This window comes from Talpa europaea (assembly GCF_964194135.1).
Source record: "Talpa europaea genome assembly, chromosome: 7".
Lineage (NCBI taxonomy): Eukaryota > Metazoa > Chordata > Mammalia > Eulipotyphla > Talpidae > Talpa > Talpa europaea.
Window position 1 is genome coordinate 112351893 of NC_140074.1, and position 17282 is coordinate 112369174.

The 17282-nt window shown below is 34.5% G+C and overlaps 1 protein-coding gene across 1 annotated transcript in view; it reads right to left on the minus strand.

The window, feature by feature from the left end:
• STXBP4 (syntaxin binding protein 4) overlaps window positions 1-17282 on the minus strand; it is a gene marked incomplete at its 3' end in the record, with an annotated part of 127879 nt that overhangs the window by 62021 nt on the left and 48576 nt on the right. The gene's annotated exons all lie outside the window — the stretch shown is intronic.

Below are 17282 nucleotides of genomic sequence, written 5' to 3' on the forward strand. Positions count from 1 at the left end.
AGCTTATTCTCAGACACCAGTCTAACTGCCACTTCTCCCTTTGATTTAAGCCAAAATGTAGAACTCAGTTGCAAAATATACAGTTATTTCTGCAAGATGCAATGTTTATAACACATTTTTTAAAATATGTCTCAGAGGATTTATTTTTCTTTCCTCTTTTAACCTTTGAACAACATTGAGAGAAAGGTCTTGTTAAAAAAGTATTTTATACATAATCAAGAATCAGAGAGTATATATAACCTGTCCAACGATAGTCATGCCAAAATTGAAACAGCCTCACTCCCACATCAATGATCTCTTCACCATTTAGTCTGATGCTAGATGAAGAAAAAAACAATATACTAACAACATTCTTGACCTCTGGAAGTAGATAGGGTGGCCAAAACCATTTGCTTTCTTACAATATGCCTTAACACTGGTTAGTGATAGTCCCCCAGGACACCAATATAATTTAACAAGAAAGTTATATCATAAGCCATTTCTTTTCCTTCATTTGATGAGAAATCTCTTTTCTCAGCAATGGAACTTTCTGCTCCAATTGCTATGGCTAATATTCAACTATTGCTATTATAATTTTCTTGGAGTTATTATAGGGCATTTGCTTTTGTGTGAGCCTAAAAATCGTTCAAAGGAAATGGAGGGTTAGGAATATGAATGCATTATTCTTAAGGGTAAATTTTTATTTATACATTCAATACTATTTACTAAAACTTGATAGATGCCAGATTCTGCTTTAGGTACTGAGAATAGAGTACTAAAAAAAATAGGCAAAAAGTCCTTTCTCCTGGCCTCCAAAATTTACACTCCAGTTTGAGGAGATGGGCAGTAAATAGGAATTATCAGTGAAGATCTTACTGAGCAGGAATGTGATCAGAGAACTGCAGGAAGGATGGAGCCATAAGAGTTCCCAAGGAGGAGTTTTCTGGCCAGAGGGAACAAGCTGTGCAAAGGCCCTGAGTTGGGATTTCCTTTTGCATCTTCAGAAAACAGCAAGGAGACCAATGCAGCAGAAGAAGAGTAGTAGGGAACAGGTAGAGGGCAGTGGGAGGACATGGAGGAAAGCAGTTTCAGGATTAAGAGCAGGCATGGGATAGGGGTGGGGGTGGGGTGACAGATCATGAGAGGCTTTGTAGGCCATTACAGGGGCTTTGGTTTTACTCTGGATGATGTGAAAAGGAATTGGAGGGTTTTGAATACAGAAGTGATATGATCTGACTTAAAATTTAAGTACTGCTATGTTGAAAGTAAATATAAAGGGTGGGCAATGATGGAACATGAAGAAAAGAAAGGAGGCAAGGAAAGAGTAAATGTGACTTGGCCAAGAGTGACAGTGTTAGAGGTGGTATGAAGTAGTTAGATTCTAAATGTAGTTTGAAAGTAGAGTTAACAGGATAGTTTATCATCATTAACAAGCTTCACTTAGACTATATCCAGACAATTAAGCTATGTGCTAAAAAAATACAATAAAATATATACCTTCCCCTTTATGACTCTTAGAATATTAGATTGACAAAGGAATACTACTCAGCTATCAAAAAGGCAAACTCCTGTCATTTATAGCAACATGGATGGAGCTGGAAAGGATTATGCTAAGTGAAGTAAGTCAGGAGAAAGAGAAATACAGGATGGTGTCCCTTATATAGGAAGTATACAGAAAACAAAGGGTCAGATAAAGCCAAAGTTAGAACTAACCCTAGAAAGTTGACTATAGAACTGAGGCTCCCAGAAGGGAAGGTGAAGGGACAAGAGCAAGGTGGAAAGGGAGCACAATGGACTATGGTAGAGGGCTATGGGATTCTTGGCGGTGCTATGATATAGTAACAGCACCAGAGAGGGGAGAGCCTACACTTCTAATGCACAAACAATGATATAAGCCAATGTTACGTCAATTATAAAAAAGTGTAAACAAGAGAAGAGAGCAAGAAGCAATGTCATATATATGAGAAATGACATTAGAACAATTTTGACTAGAGTAGAAGGGATAAAAAGGTCTAGGGGGAGGGAGAGAAAGTACAAGGCTCTGGTAGAAATGGATGATAGGGGAGTTTGTATCTGAAGGACACATCAAAGCCTTCTGAGCAGAAATAGATACAGGGAAACAGTGTTTTAGAAAGCTAGGTCTTGCAGCAGGATGTAGGATGGGGAGATGGCCCACAAACTACCTCCTATATCCTTGATTCAAATAAATATTTCTGTACTTTTTTAAGTAATTGCCCTATATTAAAATGATACTTTTGGTAAAGTGTACTTTTTAATGCGTTTAGAAAGTATCCTTTTATTATGAGTGAAAGCACCCATAATAATTTGGAGAAATAAACATCTGGTCCATCACATCAATCTCTTCAGCCCAGCTGAGTCATAGAGTCACCAATGTCACACCTGGGTCAACCGCACATTAGACAATTGCTGTGCATATAAAAGGCAGTATCTTAGCATGTGCAGGCACAACTGTCTTACATGGATCAACTCAGTTAAACTACCCACTGCTGGGTGATGTATACTTATTATTCATCTTCACTTAATAGATAGGAAACTATAGACAGAAAGGTGAAGTAACTTGCTCAGAATCATAAACCTATAAGTGGGTGAGCTAGGACTTGAACCCAGGCAGTCTAGTTACAAAGCTTAGCTGCAATGCAAAGCTTCATTATACTCTTGGCTACTATACTACACTGTCTCTCCAACTGCATAAAATGTTTTCTAAAAGTCACCTGTAGATGACAGTATCATCGATGCTCAGTCCTGCATGAGCTTAGGATGTGGCCATCACAATTGTGGGTCTGCTACTCCTAGGCAGACTATTCGGCCACCATTTTGTCACCTAAACAAGGTCAAAATGGCCCGGCCAGTTAGGAACAGGAGCCCAAACCCTTAAGCCCTTCAGATCAAACAAGAGCACAAAGCTGGATCACACTGGGAAGGTTATGCATCACAAGGTATGTCCAGAACTCCCGGGGGGCTGAGGACCGATGCATAACATGTGCATTAGGATGTATGTCCAGAATGCCCAGGTGGCTGAGGACCAATGTATAACATATACTCGCGATTTATACATCACGAGGTATGATTGGAAATGCCTGGGGGGCCTAGGACCGATGTATAACAAGGGACCCCAGAAGCTGATCAGTGGAGCACCTTGTTGATAAGATTAGAACCATGGCTGGGGATTAGGGTGTATCATCAAGTAGATTAGAAGTGCCTGGAGGGCAGACTCACAATCCCTAATCTTCTATACCTTTCCCCTTTCTTTAATCTCCTTAATCTCCTTACAATCAATTACATGTGTCAATAAAAGGGCCAGGATCTTGCTCTTCAGCAGCATCCTGCATTATGTAGCCTGCTTCACCTCTCCCGTTTGTCAGTGTGGTGTTGTCTGACGCAACACACAATATCCTCAAACACATCTGAGACTGCTATACCATTCCCCATTTTCCATTCAATCAAGCTAGAAAAAAATATATTGTGTCTGAAGAGAAAGAGGAGCAGAGAATTCCCCATAGCTGCAATAATCTGATGACTTGTCTCCTCCACAGTCACTTCCTGCACTTTTACACTTACATAAAAAAAGAGCTCTTTTATTTTTTGTTCAAAGAATATGTGTTCATTAAATGAAGAATCTGGGTGGAATTTATGTAGCTATTGTACACTGATGGTAAGACAGCATGAAATACAGTTAGTTGGGTGATAAAAATACATTGGTTTTGATGCTGAATAAATTCATGCAATTTTTTTTTAGTAAATGTCTAACTGTCAGGTTGGTAAATGTGACCCCTTAGCAAAGTTCTAGACCAACTCCGATAGAATGGCTGTTGAAAAGATTAGTGCATCGAAATGATGACTCTTAGAGAAAATAGTAAAGAAAAGATAGCAGCGGTGTGCTGTATTTAACAATACATGATCACATAAATCCAATTTTTTCTCTTCCTCCCGACTACCTTCTAATAAATAACTGTAAAGCCTCCTATGCCAGTAACAACTGAGCCAAATTTTTCTTAATAGCTCACCATGAGTCTGAAATCTCAGCGGGGTAAATGCTGCAACCAGTTCACTGATTTACTTTGACTAGGTAGTGATTAATTCACTTTAGAAAGTTAGAAATAAAAAGGAAACTAAAATGAAATAGGCCAAAAAAACTAACATAAACATTATGCTTTGTAATACCGAGCAGAAGCAAATGTACTAGAAGAGAATCCTGAATTATGAAGGAAAATCTCTAACAATTTTCTTTTTTTTTTTCTTTTTATTTTTCTTATAGATTTGTGATTCTGAGCAAGTTACTTCGCCTTTCTGTCTATGGTTTCCTATCTATTAAGTGAAGATGAATAATAAATATGCATCACCCAGCAGTGGGTAGTTTAACTGAGTTGATCCATGTAAGACAGTTGTGCCTGCACATACTAAGATACTGCCTTTTATATGCATAGCAATTGTCTAATGTGCAGTTGACCCAGGTGTGACACTGGTGACTCTATGACTCAGCTGGGCTGAAGAGATTGATGTGATGGACTAGATGTTTATTTCTCCGAATTATTATGGGTGCTTTCACTCATAATAAAAGGATACTTTCTAAACTAAGAAAATGCTTTCAACCAGCTCTGTCCCATTGTAAAATGAGGATTTTCCAACTCGCTCTTCACATGCATCTTCAGAAAAGACTGAACAGAAGACAATATGCGGTGTGTACCCACACAAAGCACTTTTTCTCACAAGGCAACATGACATAGAGTTAAAAAAAAAAAAAAAGGCATTTGATGAGCTACACCTAGGTCAGGATTTTAGATCTGTGCTGTTTCCACTTTCTGGCTATGTAAGTCTTTAAGATTCAGTTGGTTCAAATGTAAACTGGGAAATAACAGTATCTATTTTATAAAATCAAAACAGCCCTCACAAGAGGGTTAAAGTCATGATTACAGTTCTTTAGTTCTTTTTTTTTTTTTTTTGAAGTTGGTGGGAAGGTTTAGAGATTTCTATTTTTTATTTTTTTTTGCTTTTTTTAAATTAATTAATAAATTTTATTTTTATATTCCCCATACAATTGCAATCCCCCCATTCTGACCCCAATCCCTCCCCTCCCGCCCCCCACCCCCCAAAAAGTGTCTCTGGTTCATAGTTTTTGTTGATTTTGATTTTCACTTTCTTATAGTTATTCATTTTCCTGGTCCCTTATTTAAGTATTCTAGATTCCTGCTATGAGTGAGACCATCCGGTATTTTTCTTTTTCTTTTTGGCTTATTTCACTGAGCATGATCCCTTCCAGCGCCATCCATGTTGCTGCAAATTGCATGTGTTTATCTTTTTTGAATGCTGAGTAATATTCCATGGTATATATGTACCACATCTTCTTGATCCAGTCATCTATTTTTGGGCATTTGGGCTGTTACCAAAGCTAAGCTATTGTAAATAGTGCTGCTATAAACATAGGGGTGCAGGTGTTCTTTGGAATTGATGTTTCTGTGTTCTTTGGGTAAATACCTAGGAGTGGAATTGCTGCATCATATGGAAGCTCTATGTTTAGTAGGTCCAGAAATCTCCACACAGCTCTCCATAGTGGTTGGACCAGTTTGCACTCCCACCAACAGTGCAGAAGAGTTCCTTTTTCTCCACAACCTCGCCAACATTTGTTGTTGCTAGTTTTTTTAATATGTGCCATTCTCACTGGTGTAAGATGGTATCTCATGGTAGTTTTGATTTGCATTTCCCTGATGACAAGTGATGTTGAACATTTTTTCATATGCCTGTTGGCCATTCGCATTTCCTCTTCAGAGAAGTTTCTTTTTAGCTCCTCTGTCCATTTTTTGACTGGATTATTTTCTTTGTTGTTGTTGAGTCAGTTCTTGGTACAGTTTTTGCCCCTGTCCTTTATTGCTTCTGAAAAATATACAATCACCTATGCCATTTGAGAACTAGACTAAATAACTTATTAAGGGCTCTCCTGGGGCACTCAAGTAGTTACATGAGTTACTGAACTTTAGAAAAGTTGTTTAGAAACAAAATGTGCTTGTCTTTTTTTTTCATATAAGCAACGGTCATGTAAAACCTTTCGTTTTCCAGTTGTGACTCTTAACAGCTCCTTACAGCAGAAGGAAAAAGAACTGACTGCAGTTCACATTTGTAATTAGACTAACACATCCACTTTACCAACTTCGACGTCCTGTAATTTTTATCAGTAAATCTTTCAAAATGTCAATGGTTGACAGGAGAAAAAGGAGACTGCAAAAAGATATATGTTTTAGTGTAATGTAACTTATGCCACAAACCCAAAATAATACTTTCTTATCAGCTTCCTACAACCACTCATTGGAAAACCTTTCTTGGTGTTGGCCCCATTTTAACTTGTGAAAAAGTTTAAGGGTTACCGTAGGATGGGGGCTGTTGATAAAAAAGCATTTAAAAGTAAGTTATATCTAATTTCCTTAATTTACATGTTGGATTTATTAATATGTTCAATATTTCTCTCAGTGGATGATCTCAAAGTAATTCACAGATATTTATAAAAGAATCTATAACTCATCCTTTAAGCATAGATGTACTGGGGGAGAAAATCCACAGAACTAAATTTATCTAAGCCTCTGATAAGTACATGCTCCTTTCTTTTTTTTACTTCCCTCTATGTACACATGTAGCCCGTTACTCCACCTCCCTACCTAACCAGTTATTAAGCACTGGGAAGTTTCCCTTATGATATATTTCCAGTCATTTTAAAATTTCCATTCTTTCCGCCACATTGTTGATTTATATCTTTATCACCTCATGCTTATGTGCTATGAAAATCATGTAAGTGATCACCCTGCCTGCTATGTTCTTCACTATAATGTATTCTGTGTACCTCTAAAGATCAATTTTCCTAAAATATTGCTTAATTCCATCTTATATAACAAACCTAAGTACATGGTACATAATAAATACATCCTCAATCTCCATACTTCAAGGTTCTTCACTAACTTGTTCTAAATCAATCTTTCCAGCATCAGCACATTTAACACTCTTACATGATTACCATACTCAAAAATCATACTCAGACACACCAAATTTCCCAGACTAAACTCTCGCACCTCTAAGACAAAGATGCTTTAGGTTACATTATTCCTTCTATGAGGTGAGTAAGTTTTTCTCCTTTTTCTTCATCCAGTTTTCATGTATGTTTCAAAATATACTTCAGATTTTACTTCTCTTTCCAGACCACTTTAAGCTTATGAAGATTTTCCTTCCTTTTATCTTCTATAATATCTATTATCTATAACTAATCACATATTATGTAGTATCTCCTAATATGATTTTGGGCTTTTGCTAAAATACTAAATATTTTACTATATAACTTTCTAATGCTAAAGGGTTCTGACTACCCAAATTAAAACACAAGTTGTCTGAGGCTGAGAAAAAGCCTATCTAATATGCACAGGTGCTCCACTTAACACAAATATGAGCTTTAACTGAATTTACAAACAGTGAAAAATGACTATTTTGTTTTTCATATATAATAACTGCCTTGGGGAACTTTATTAGGTAAGATGTTTTCATAGGGAAGATCTTCATAATAGCTTTCAATTTTATGGGAATATTAGAAATATATTTCATTTAAATAATTATAATAACTACCATAAACCATGCTATGAAAAATACCACATAATGAAAAGCAAAACATTTATTGTATTCTATATGTAAATTTAAAATATAATTTTATAATATTTATCAAGCTATATGGAATGAAGAAAATACCAAGTTATTCTCTACTGTGGTTGACAATTTTATTTCTTGATTTTTCACAAAGTAGATTTAAACATATAAAGATTTTAAAATAATGCACAGTAGTTTATATTTCCTTAAAAATTATAGTTTTCCAACTGCTTTCAAGGCCTATAATCATAAAGGTTCTTTCCAAGCCTATCCATATCTCTGATTCTATGATTTATGTGGTGACATTTTTTGTAGTGTGTAGAAATGATAGCTATCGGTAAAGCCAAGAATAAAGATTCTCCTTAACTTGTATGAAAAAGTAAAATTCTCACTTATCAAAGGAAGATTTGGTTAAGCTTTTGGGAGAAAAAGCAGGTCAATCAAAATATATTTAGCTCTAATTAACCCTCACAAGGGCTATCAACTTCTTTACCTGCAGCTGTTTCATTTTCCAAGAGATACAAAATTGATTTCTGCCTCTGAACATCAAAGAACAATTTTCAATCTACTTTTATAAACAGAAACCCCTAATCAAAGACAGATGCACAAGTACACCTATCTGATACATTTTACGATGTGAACTTTTTCACATTATAAAATAGTTAAAATCCTGCATTGGCAATGTATTTAAACCTGAATATGACAAAAAAATGTTGACATAAAAGAAAAAAATATTTTTCTGTTTCTCCAATTCTGGTAAAAATTTACGAAAGAGAAAAATTACAGTATTTATAAATTTCTTTCATAATTGGAATTTAACCTATTTAATCAAAACCTGGCACAACTTAAAAGCTACTTTTCTAGTTATTAAACATGTAGAATTCATCTGAAGTAAAGGAATTCTGGCTTCAAAACAAATATATTCCCTCCAAATTATCCTTCATGATTTAATTCAACTGGAATCAAAATATACCAACTTTTGTTTGTCCTGGAGAACTTGACCAAGAATTCTAAATATGAATATAGATATAATAAGATCTGAATAGTAAATAAAAGTTTAAGTTGGCTTGGAAGAAAAAAATCAGTGAAAACTAGTAAGCAAAGTTTGAGAAAAAAGAAGGCAGGAAGGCAGGAAGGACAGCAAGGAGGAAGGGGTGTCACAAAGCTTATCTCAAGCTATAATAGTTGGTACTTGTCAAAGACTTAGATGAAACATTCATTTGCTCAATAAATATTTACTGACAAAGCAACCTGAAAGACCAGATACCTCCAAATAGATGCGACATTATGTAAGATTTTAATCTATGATAGTGGAGATAACAAAAAACTAAGTGGTTGTGACAATCAACAATGTGAGGAAAAAGTGTGAAGTACATGCCCCAAGTGGGTACCATATACCAAACAACATAATTTCTCAGATGGCTCAAGGTCAGACAGACATGGGAGAACACTAGGTAAATACATATATCTGAAATCTGGGTAGGAAAGAACATTTAAAAAACTATATAAAAATGGGTGAATTCACAAAAATATTTGACAATACAAAAACAACTGTATTTAAAAACTTTGAAAAATAAGAAAGGCAGTTCAGATATAGGGAAACATATTTGGAACAATAAGAGTGTTGATACTTACAATGTAAAGAGATCTTATAAAATGATGGACAAGGAAAGGGAAGTCAATTATTAAGAATACAAGTGAGGTGAAGAAGAAGCAAGAGTGGGAGAGAAAGAGATAATGGTCAGGAGTAATAGCACTTCACTGGCAATCGATCAGGAGATCCACTAACTTTAATACTGAAGAAGAATCAGGGTAGCAGTCACAATTTAATGTGAAACCTATGGGCACAGAAATCTCTGGTATCTAATATGGATGACAATGAATTAAAGAACAATATTTTCAAACAGGTTGATTTATTTAAATAGTATAGGGTATGTCTAGAGAAGTATTGTGTTCAATCTAAAACAGTTTCAGAATAAATCATATAACACAATGTCATGAGTCCCATCTTGAGGTAAGAGCGCTAAAAGTATTTCTCACATAGCAAGCTGCCAAGGTAAAAGTTTTATAGTATCCATTGCCTTATCACTACTTCCTCCTTGGGTAAGATTTACTAGTTTGTCAGCCAAAATAATATATATTGCTCTTACATTAAGAAACATAAAATGTTTGGCATCTACATAGATGTTTAAAATACACCCTGAAAGGTGATCTCTTAGCAACTGACTAATGGAATTATAGAGATCTATATTCATTTGTTATATTCATTCATTTAGTGTTAGTTAAATGAATAAATTATAGTAATGCTTACTTCAGTGTACAAACATGCTGTGACAACCTACCAACTATAGGCCACTAACTCTGAAGTGTTTTCTAGGAAGTCATGATTTCGGTCTATTTTTCTTATTAGACTGAGAATTCCTTGAACAGGGTATGTCTAGCTTTTCCAATACATCCAAAAAAAATTAAAAGAACATTTAATAAATGTTCCTTAAATTCCTTTATCAAGCCTTCCATGTAAGTCACTACAGGCATGTGTGAAACAATGGATAAAAAGGGTGTTGAAAGTGGTCCTGAAAAGGAGTGGCTCACCGTATGGAATCTGGGCCCCCAACATCAGTTCTAACTTAGCCAAGGTACCACATAAAATACCATAATGAATTGACGTGGAAGGTTTCTATGAAGAGTCAGATCACTGTCCTTCCAAATTCCTCCAGCATTGAAAATTCTGTAATTCTAACTAAACTAACACAATTAAAATGGTTCTACAGTATCAACAGGATAATGAAACTTTTTTTCAGAATTCTTAAGATAGTAGATTTTTTTACATGAATAAGAAACAACTATTTGGAAATGGGGGTTCTGGCACAGACATCTTTGTTTGCCAATACTTGCTTAGAATCCTACATTCACCTCCAGTGAGTCACTAGGAATGGCTGGTGTCTGTGCAGACAGGAATGCCAACTGAGCTGTCCTCATTTTCCATTTCCAAACAAGCTGTCTTTAACTTAGGTAGTTTCTTAGGCAAAATATTACATCTGAGAATACATGGTATTGAATTAATGTTTAAAAATAAATCCAAGTATGCTTAATAAGTTTCTCCATACAGATTGCTATCACTATAGTTTTGTAATTTCTTTTCTCAACTAGTTTTTTTTCTTTCAAGAAAATTTCATGATTAATAGTTGATTATACAAACTTGTAAGAAATCATATGGCTAGGACTCCAGTACACTTCACTTAGTGCCGCCAGTGGTTACATCTTTCTTGCATTACTAGAGTGTAATATTACAACCAGGAAACTTCTGCTGACCTTAATCAGATCCCACCAGTTTTATATGCATTCAGCAATAAAAAGGAGTCATCTATGAATATACAACCTGGATGGATCCCAAGGTAATTATGCTTAGTGAAAAGAGCCAAAAGTAAAAAGTACTACACAGTATGATAACATTTATGCAACAGTCTTGAAATGACAAAATCGTAGAGATAGAGAAAAGATCGGAGGTTGAGGGTGTAAAGGGAGGTGGGGAAAGGGAGAGGTGTGCCTGTAAGGGAGCAGCAGGAGGGATCCTGTGTAGAGGGGTTTCAACAGAAAATAAGCTGACAATCTGAAGTCACAAATGATTTTTTTGAAACGGAAACACAGGAGCACCCTTTTAGAACAGAAAAAAACTGACAAATCAAATATATGTACCTTCTCTTCTTTTTCCCTTGAAAGATGAGATTGGCATCTTAGACTATCTACTAGTGCTAAACTGAAATACTATAAAAATTTCAGAACACAAGGAAGAATAAAAAGGGAGTGGAAACTCATGTCAATTCTAAAAATTACAGGCTTTACTATTTAATAAATGCACAAAGGAAAACAATCTCTAAAAATGTGAAAATGTGAATTCTTTAGTAATCACATAGTACTGTTGTTTCTCTTAGATATATTTAATCTGTTTTTAAAGTTCCCTTTGTTGCCTCACCCATAAACCAAGTTGCACATGGCAACTGCACCAGCTGTAACCAAGTTCATATTAACCTCAGTTGTCCATAGAGGATCCTATGCTGATTTCACCTTACATTTCCGCCTCCTTCATGCCGTCTTCAAGCATTTAACCCAACCTTAGCACAGGTGAGGCCAACTACAGCTGGGTTTATTTGAACCCAGAGAAGTTGCCAAATGAACAATTTCCCATGTTTCTTTAGGGCAAAGACTGGTTCCGACAAGCTAAATATTTTGGCTTTGGATTGTTCACCAATTCATTGCTGCCTTAGGTCATAAGACTATGCTGAAAGAAACTTTAAAAACAACTTAAGTGTGAGAGTAAGTTTTAGAAAGTTGTTGATCAAAGAAAGTTGCTAGAAGAACGGCCCATACCTGTTAAAAGTTGTTAGAACTTGAAGAAAAAAAACAAGAAGTATAATTTCATAGGGAACTGTACTCATGGTTTTAAATAAAGCTGGGTTATTCTGTACTGCCCAAAAGTTCACCAAAGTACTTAGATTTTAGAGAACAGTACAGACAATTCTATACAAAACAGCAAGTATTCTGGTAGCCAACTCTGGTTGAAAAAACAATGTACATCAGACCCTGATGGTGAAAAAGGATCCCTTCCTAACGTTCCTTTTTCTTTGCTCTATTTTCCTTTCCTCCATTCTCCCTTTTAGTTTTTCATTGCTTTCCTATTTGGGGGGTCATCAGGCCAAAGAAAGGTAAATTAATTTCCATAATTTAAAACCAGCTAATGTACCTTCAAAAGGGAAGAATACTCTGTTTTTAGGATCAGACCACTATCTTAAAATAATTCAATTATGAGTTTATAAGTGAGTGAACAAAGGGTATCAAATTGTGTTCGCTTCTTCATTTGGAAGCAATGGTAACCATCATTGTAAAATAAAATGAAAGTTAATTTAGTAGTTTTAATAGTTACCTACATATATAAAAAGATTTATATGGTGTCATTATTAATTCTGAACTGCTTTCATGTTAGTATCTTCAAAAAGTTACAAAGAAAGGGGAAGAAATTTTACAAAATTTCATATAACTTAAGTTTCTGGCTTTTAAAAAATTTTAAAAGAAGTTACACATACTCTCTATTGTAATTTTTAAATGATCTTTTTCTAATTTTGAAAAAATAATCTTTGGAAAAACACAGAGGTAACATTTTCATTAAAGCATAGAAACTCTTTCATTAACAGTCTGCATGCATGGAGGTTTCTCAAAATATTAAAAATAGATCTACCATAAGATCCAGAAATTCCACTCTGGGGGAATCTAGTTTAAGAATGCAAAAACACTAAATTGAAAGGATATATGCATTCCTGCTTTCACTGCAAGACTATTTACAATAGCCAAGGTATGGAAACAACATAACTGCCCAACAACAGATGAGTGGATAAAGAACATGGTGTCTGTGTGTGTGTGTGTACATATGCAATGGAATACTACTCAGTGATTAAAAAAGATGAAAACTTGTGATTTGTGACAACATGGATGGAAGTGGAGGGGATTATGTTAAGCTACAAATACTGGATAATTTCACTCATGAGAAATATTAGGGGAAAAACCAAAGGAACAGACAAAACTAAACCAAAACAAACCCTAGAAATCTGACTGCAGAATTGAGGCTACCAGAGGGGGGATTAAAGGGGGAGGGGCCCAGTGATTGTGGTGTAAGATTATGGATATTTTGGTGGTGGGTGTGGTGTGGTAAGAGTCATGAGAAGACCTGTGAACCTATCCTCTAAATCATATACAGCATTGTAAACCAATGTTAGCTTAACAAAAAATAATGCAATTTTAAAAATAATAATAAAAGGCAGGATGGGGGAAAAATCTCTATTTGTATTACTGGAAGCCCCTTAAAGAGAATGATATTCTACATACATTAAGAGAAGCTAAATGGTATATATAGAAAACATTTTAATAAAAGGAGAGTTTTAACATTGATTTATAGTGGTATATTTTTGTATTTTAACTGCAAGTGTTTCTGAAATGAATAGTTGTACCAGTATACATGTGATTTTGTATAAACAGACATATAGATATATTCTTGATTATTTTTGCTAAACTGAAAAAATATACATTAATCTATTCATTAGAAAACCTTTACATCTCTTTTCTGTTTGGTTAAATGTTATTTCAACCTCTTAGTCACCAAGTTACAAAGTCTTCACTGCTTTCTCTGATTTTTACTAAACATTTTGTTATTGGTTATAATCTCTCCTGGCATCTTTCATACAAACCCCCTTGATACATGTGTTAAAATTCCACTGACACTACCCACTTAACTCCCTCATTGCCTATTATCTGGACAAGTACTTCTCAAATTTTAAGATACATATAAATCACCTAAGGACTGATTCAGCAGGTCTGGGGTAGGACCTGAGGCAAAATTTAAAGCAAATTCCAGGTGTTGCTGACATTCCTTGTCCTGTACCACTTTTCGAGTAGCAAAGGTGTTCTAGATCTGCAGCTATATGTGGCTAATGAACAAGTGAAATATAGCTAGTTGACTGAAGGAGTGAATTTTTTATTTAATTTGCATTAAAATTTAAAAACTTAAGTATAAAATATTTTTCCATTACACAAAAGTTTATTACGGTAAAACTACATTTCATGTTATTAATCATTGCATCACTTAAGATATTACTGCTGAACTACATAGTATTTATGTCAGGCATGTGGGTCATTAGAGCAGTATACATTAATATAACTTATCTTGTTACTGCCAATGAATTAATTTAAAAAGTCTTTTTACACACCAATGTAACAGTGTGCTTATCGGAATATTTTACGCAAACAGCATGGTTTACAATAATACTCATGTAAATCATAATTGGAAATATTTATTTTTATTAGAATATAATTAAATTTATTCTTTTGCATTTAGAAGGGTAGGTATGTAAAAGTTTTAATTAAAAATGAAGACATTGATACACAATAAAGTGGAGATGAATCAATTAGTAATATAACAAGATAATAAAAAGAGACTAGAAGAAGGTGTGTTACAAAATTCCCTATGAATGCAATTGCAATTTACAAAACTGTTTGCTATGCAAATTTTTTAAACATATAACAGATGAGCAGTATTAACAGTCATTTCTGCAAGCTGCATGGTGAATTTGTTAAAAATTATTCTTTTAGTCAAACAAGAATGAAAGAAATAAACTATCTGAAATCAGAAGCAAATGTTCACTCTGTAGCACTGGCCAGCTATTAAATTGCTTAGCTTTTCTGAGCAAAAGAATAAGCCATTTTTAGATAGACAGTAATGTTTGTTAAATAATAATAATAATAAAAAGTTAGAAGAGATATTTTATGAAACTGAAAGGTCTTCAGTTAAGTGACAAAACAATGTACACAGAATACAAGAACTTTCTAACAATATCAATGATCAATTGACTCAAAATTTGAAAACCTCCAAGTACCTTTCTTCGATTTTAGACGAGTCCTGTGACATAAGAACTATTACCCATTCATGCTCCAGGCATGCACTGTCTTAAAGGACTTCTAAATTTACAAGCTGTCAATCTGCAATCTACAAAAATTAAACTTGTGGTGTAGATATTAATTCTTTCACATTTGTCAAAAAAGGGTTTCAGCTTGATAATGAAGAAAAAGTTTTTCTTATCATAACTGATCATGATCCAACTACGTTACGTTGGATCCAAAACTTGAATTTATTGACATTTTCAAAGAGACTAATGTTTTCTTTACTGTTTCATTCTACTGTTTGATACAAATTGAAAATATATGTGCTTAGTTTTCTGAGGCTGCTTGTATGGCTGACTTCATGGATATAGCCATTAACATTGTTCAGGATATATGTGCAATTTTTATGACTTTTCATTAGTTACAAAACAGTTAACATAATGATTCTGTATTTGTTAATGCACAAACAAAAGGAATGCTTGCCTTTTGTTTGTCCTTTTGCCCTCTTTTATCAATAAAGATAAAAGAATTCAGCATAATTTCTGTTTTATCATTGATACCACACTAGATATGAATGAGCTAAATCAGAAGTTCCAAGGAAAAGGAAAACTTATTTTTGAAATGAGACAAGTGTAAATTATACTAATAATGAAATAAATTATAACATCAGTAAATTATAATAATTTTACATATTTCTACCATAAAACAGTATGTAGATTTTAATTACTGAGAGCATTATATAAATTATAGTTTATATAAACATATAAATTACATAGTTTAAAAAAACTAAAAAGCTTTTGGAGTATGCTTAGTTGATACTGATAAATTTTAGAGTTGCTTTCAATATCTGTATTATACTTGATGTTAATAATATTGTGTTGGCAAGAATTAGTGATTTAACTTGATGTAGTTCTGAAATGATTTTGCTTCAAAGACAAAGACTTCTAAAAACTATGACACAGTTTTGTCAATATGGATATAAATATTAAAAGAAAAATGATTTTCAGTATTTAATTCAGTTACTGGAAACCTTAAAGTATATTTGGAACATTTATGTGTATGAGTTCACATTTTTAACTATAAAACATTTGGAACATTTGGGTGTATGAGTTCACATTTTGAACTATAAAAACTAAACACAGACCCAGTATTTCCAATGGAAATTTAGTGCACAAAGTAAGATGTGCTGTAAGTAAAATAACACTGGACTTCAAAGATGTAGTATGAGAAAAGAATGTAAAAATATTTCATCAATGAATATTTTATATTATTCCAAGTTAAAATGTTATTCTTGATATAGTGCACTAAATTAGACTTAAAATAATTTTATCTATTTCTTTTTACTTCAAAAACCTGTGGCTACTAGAAAATTAACAATACATACATAAGTGACTTAATTACATTCTATCAGACAGTGCTGATCTCAACTATTAAAGTCTCTTGTATGAACTTCAGTTACTTCCAAGATACTGTTAGATTAATCTTCATAAAATATAGACATTCTTCATTCATCTCTTCATCCACTCATCATATACCTACTGACTACTTATTCTGTGTCAGTAGTTTTTCTAAGATAAATTAAAGGACAAATAAAAGATAGCTGCCCTCATACAGCTTACCCTCCAGTGGGGGATACAGATAAAGGGTAAAAACACAAGTATGTAAATTGCAAGGAAACAATCAGCAATACCAAAAGTGTTCACATTTAGTGTGGGTTGGGTGTTAGTGGGGTGATAGTGCAGGGTGGTGAGAGGGTTTGGAGAAGTAGTTGGAGAGGGGTGGTGGGAAGAGTAGTAACAGCTGAGGTCATCATAGTAAGGTGATCATGGGGATGGGTAATAGGGCGGCAGATCAAGTAGGATCTTATAGCCTTTCTTTTTTTTTTTTTTTTTTTTTTTTTTTTAAACTTTTTTTTTTTTTTTTTTTAATAGAGGCATGCTTTATTTATTTGTTTTGCTGGTTTGTTTGTTTGTTTTGTTTATACATGCACTGGGTACAGTCAGAAGCGCGGGAGGGTGAGAGAATTCACCAGAGCCAGAGCGGGGAGCAGAGCAGGCAGAAGGACTGAAGTACACTGCTGAGGGGAGCAGCGGGCGGCAGGAGAGGTCTGCGCGCCATACGGGACCCTCCTCCGGTGGCCGGGGAGCAGCCGGGGATCGAACCGGCCACGGGCAGCTTCGCAACCCAGCGCTCAACCGCTGCGCCACCGGGGAGGCCCAGGATCTTATAGCCTTTCACACATG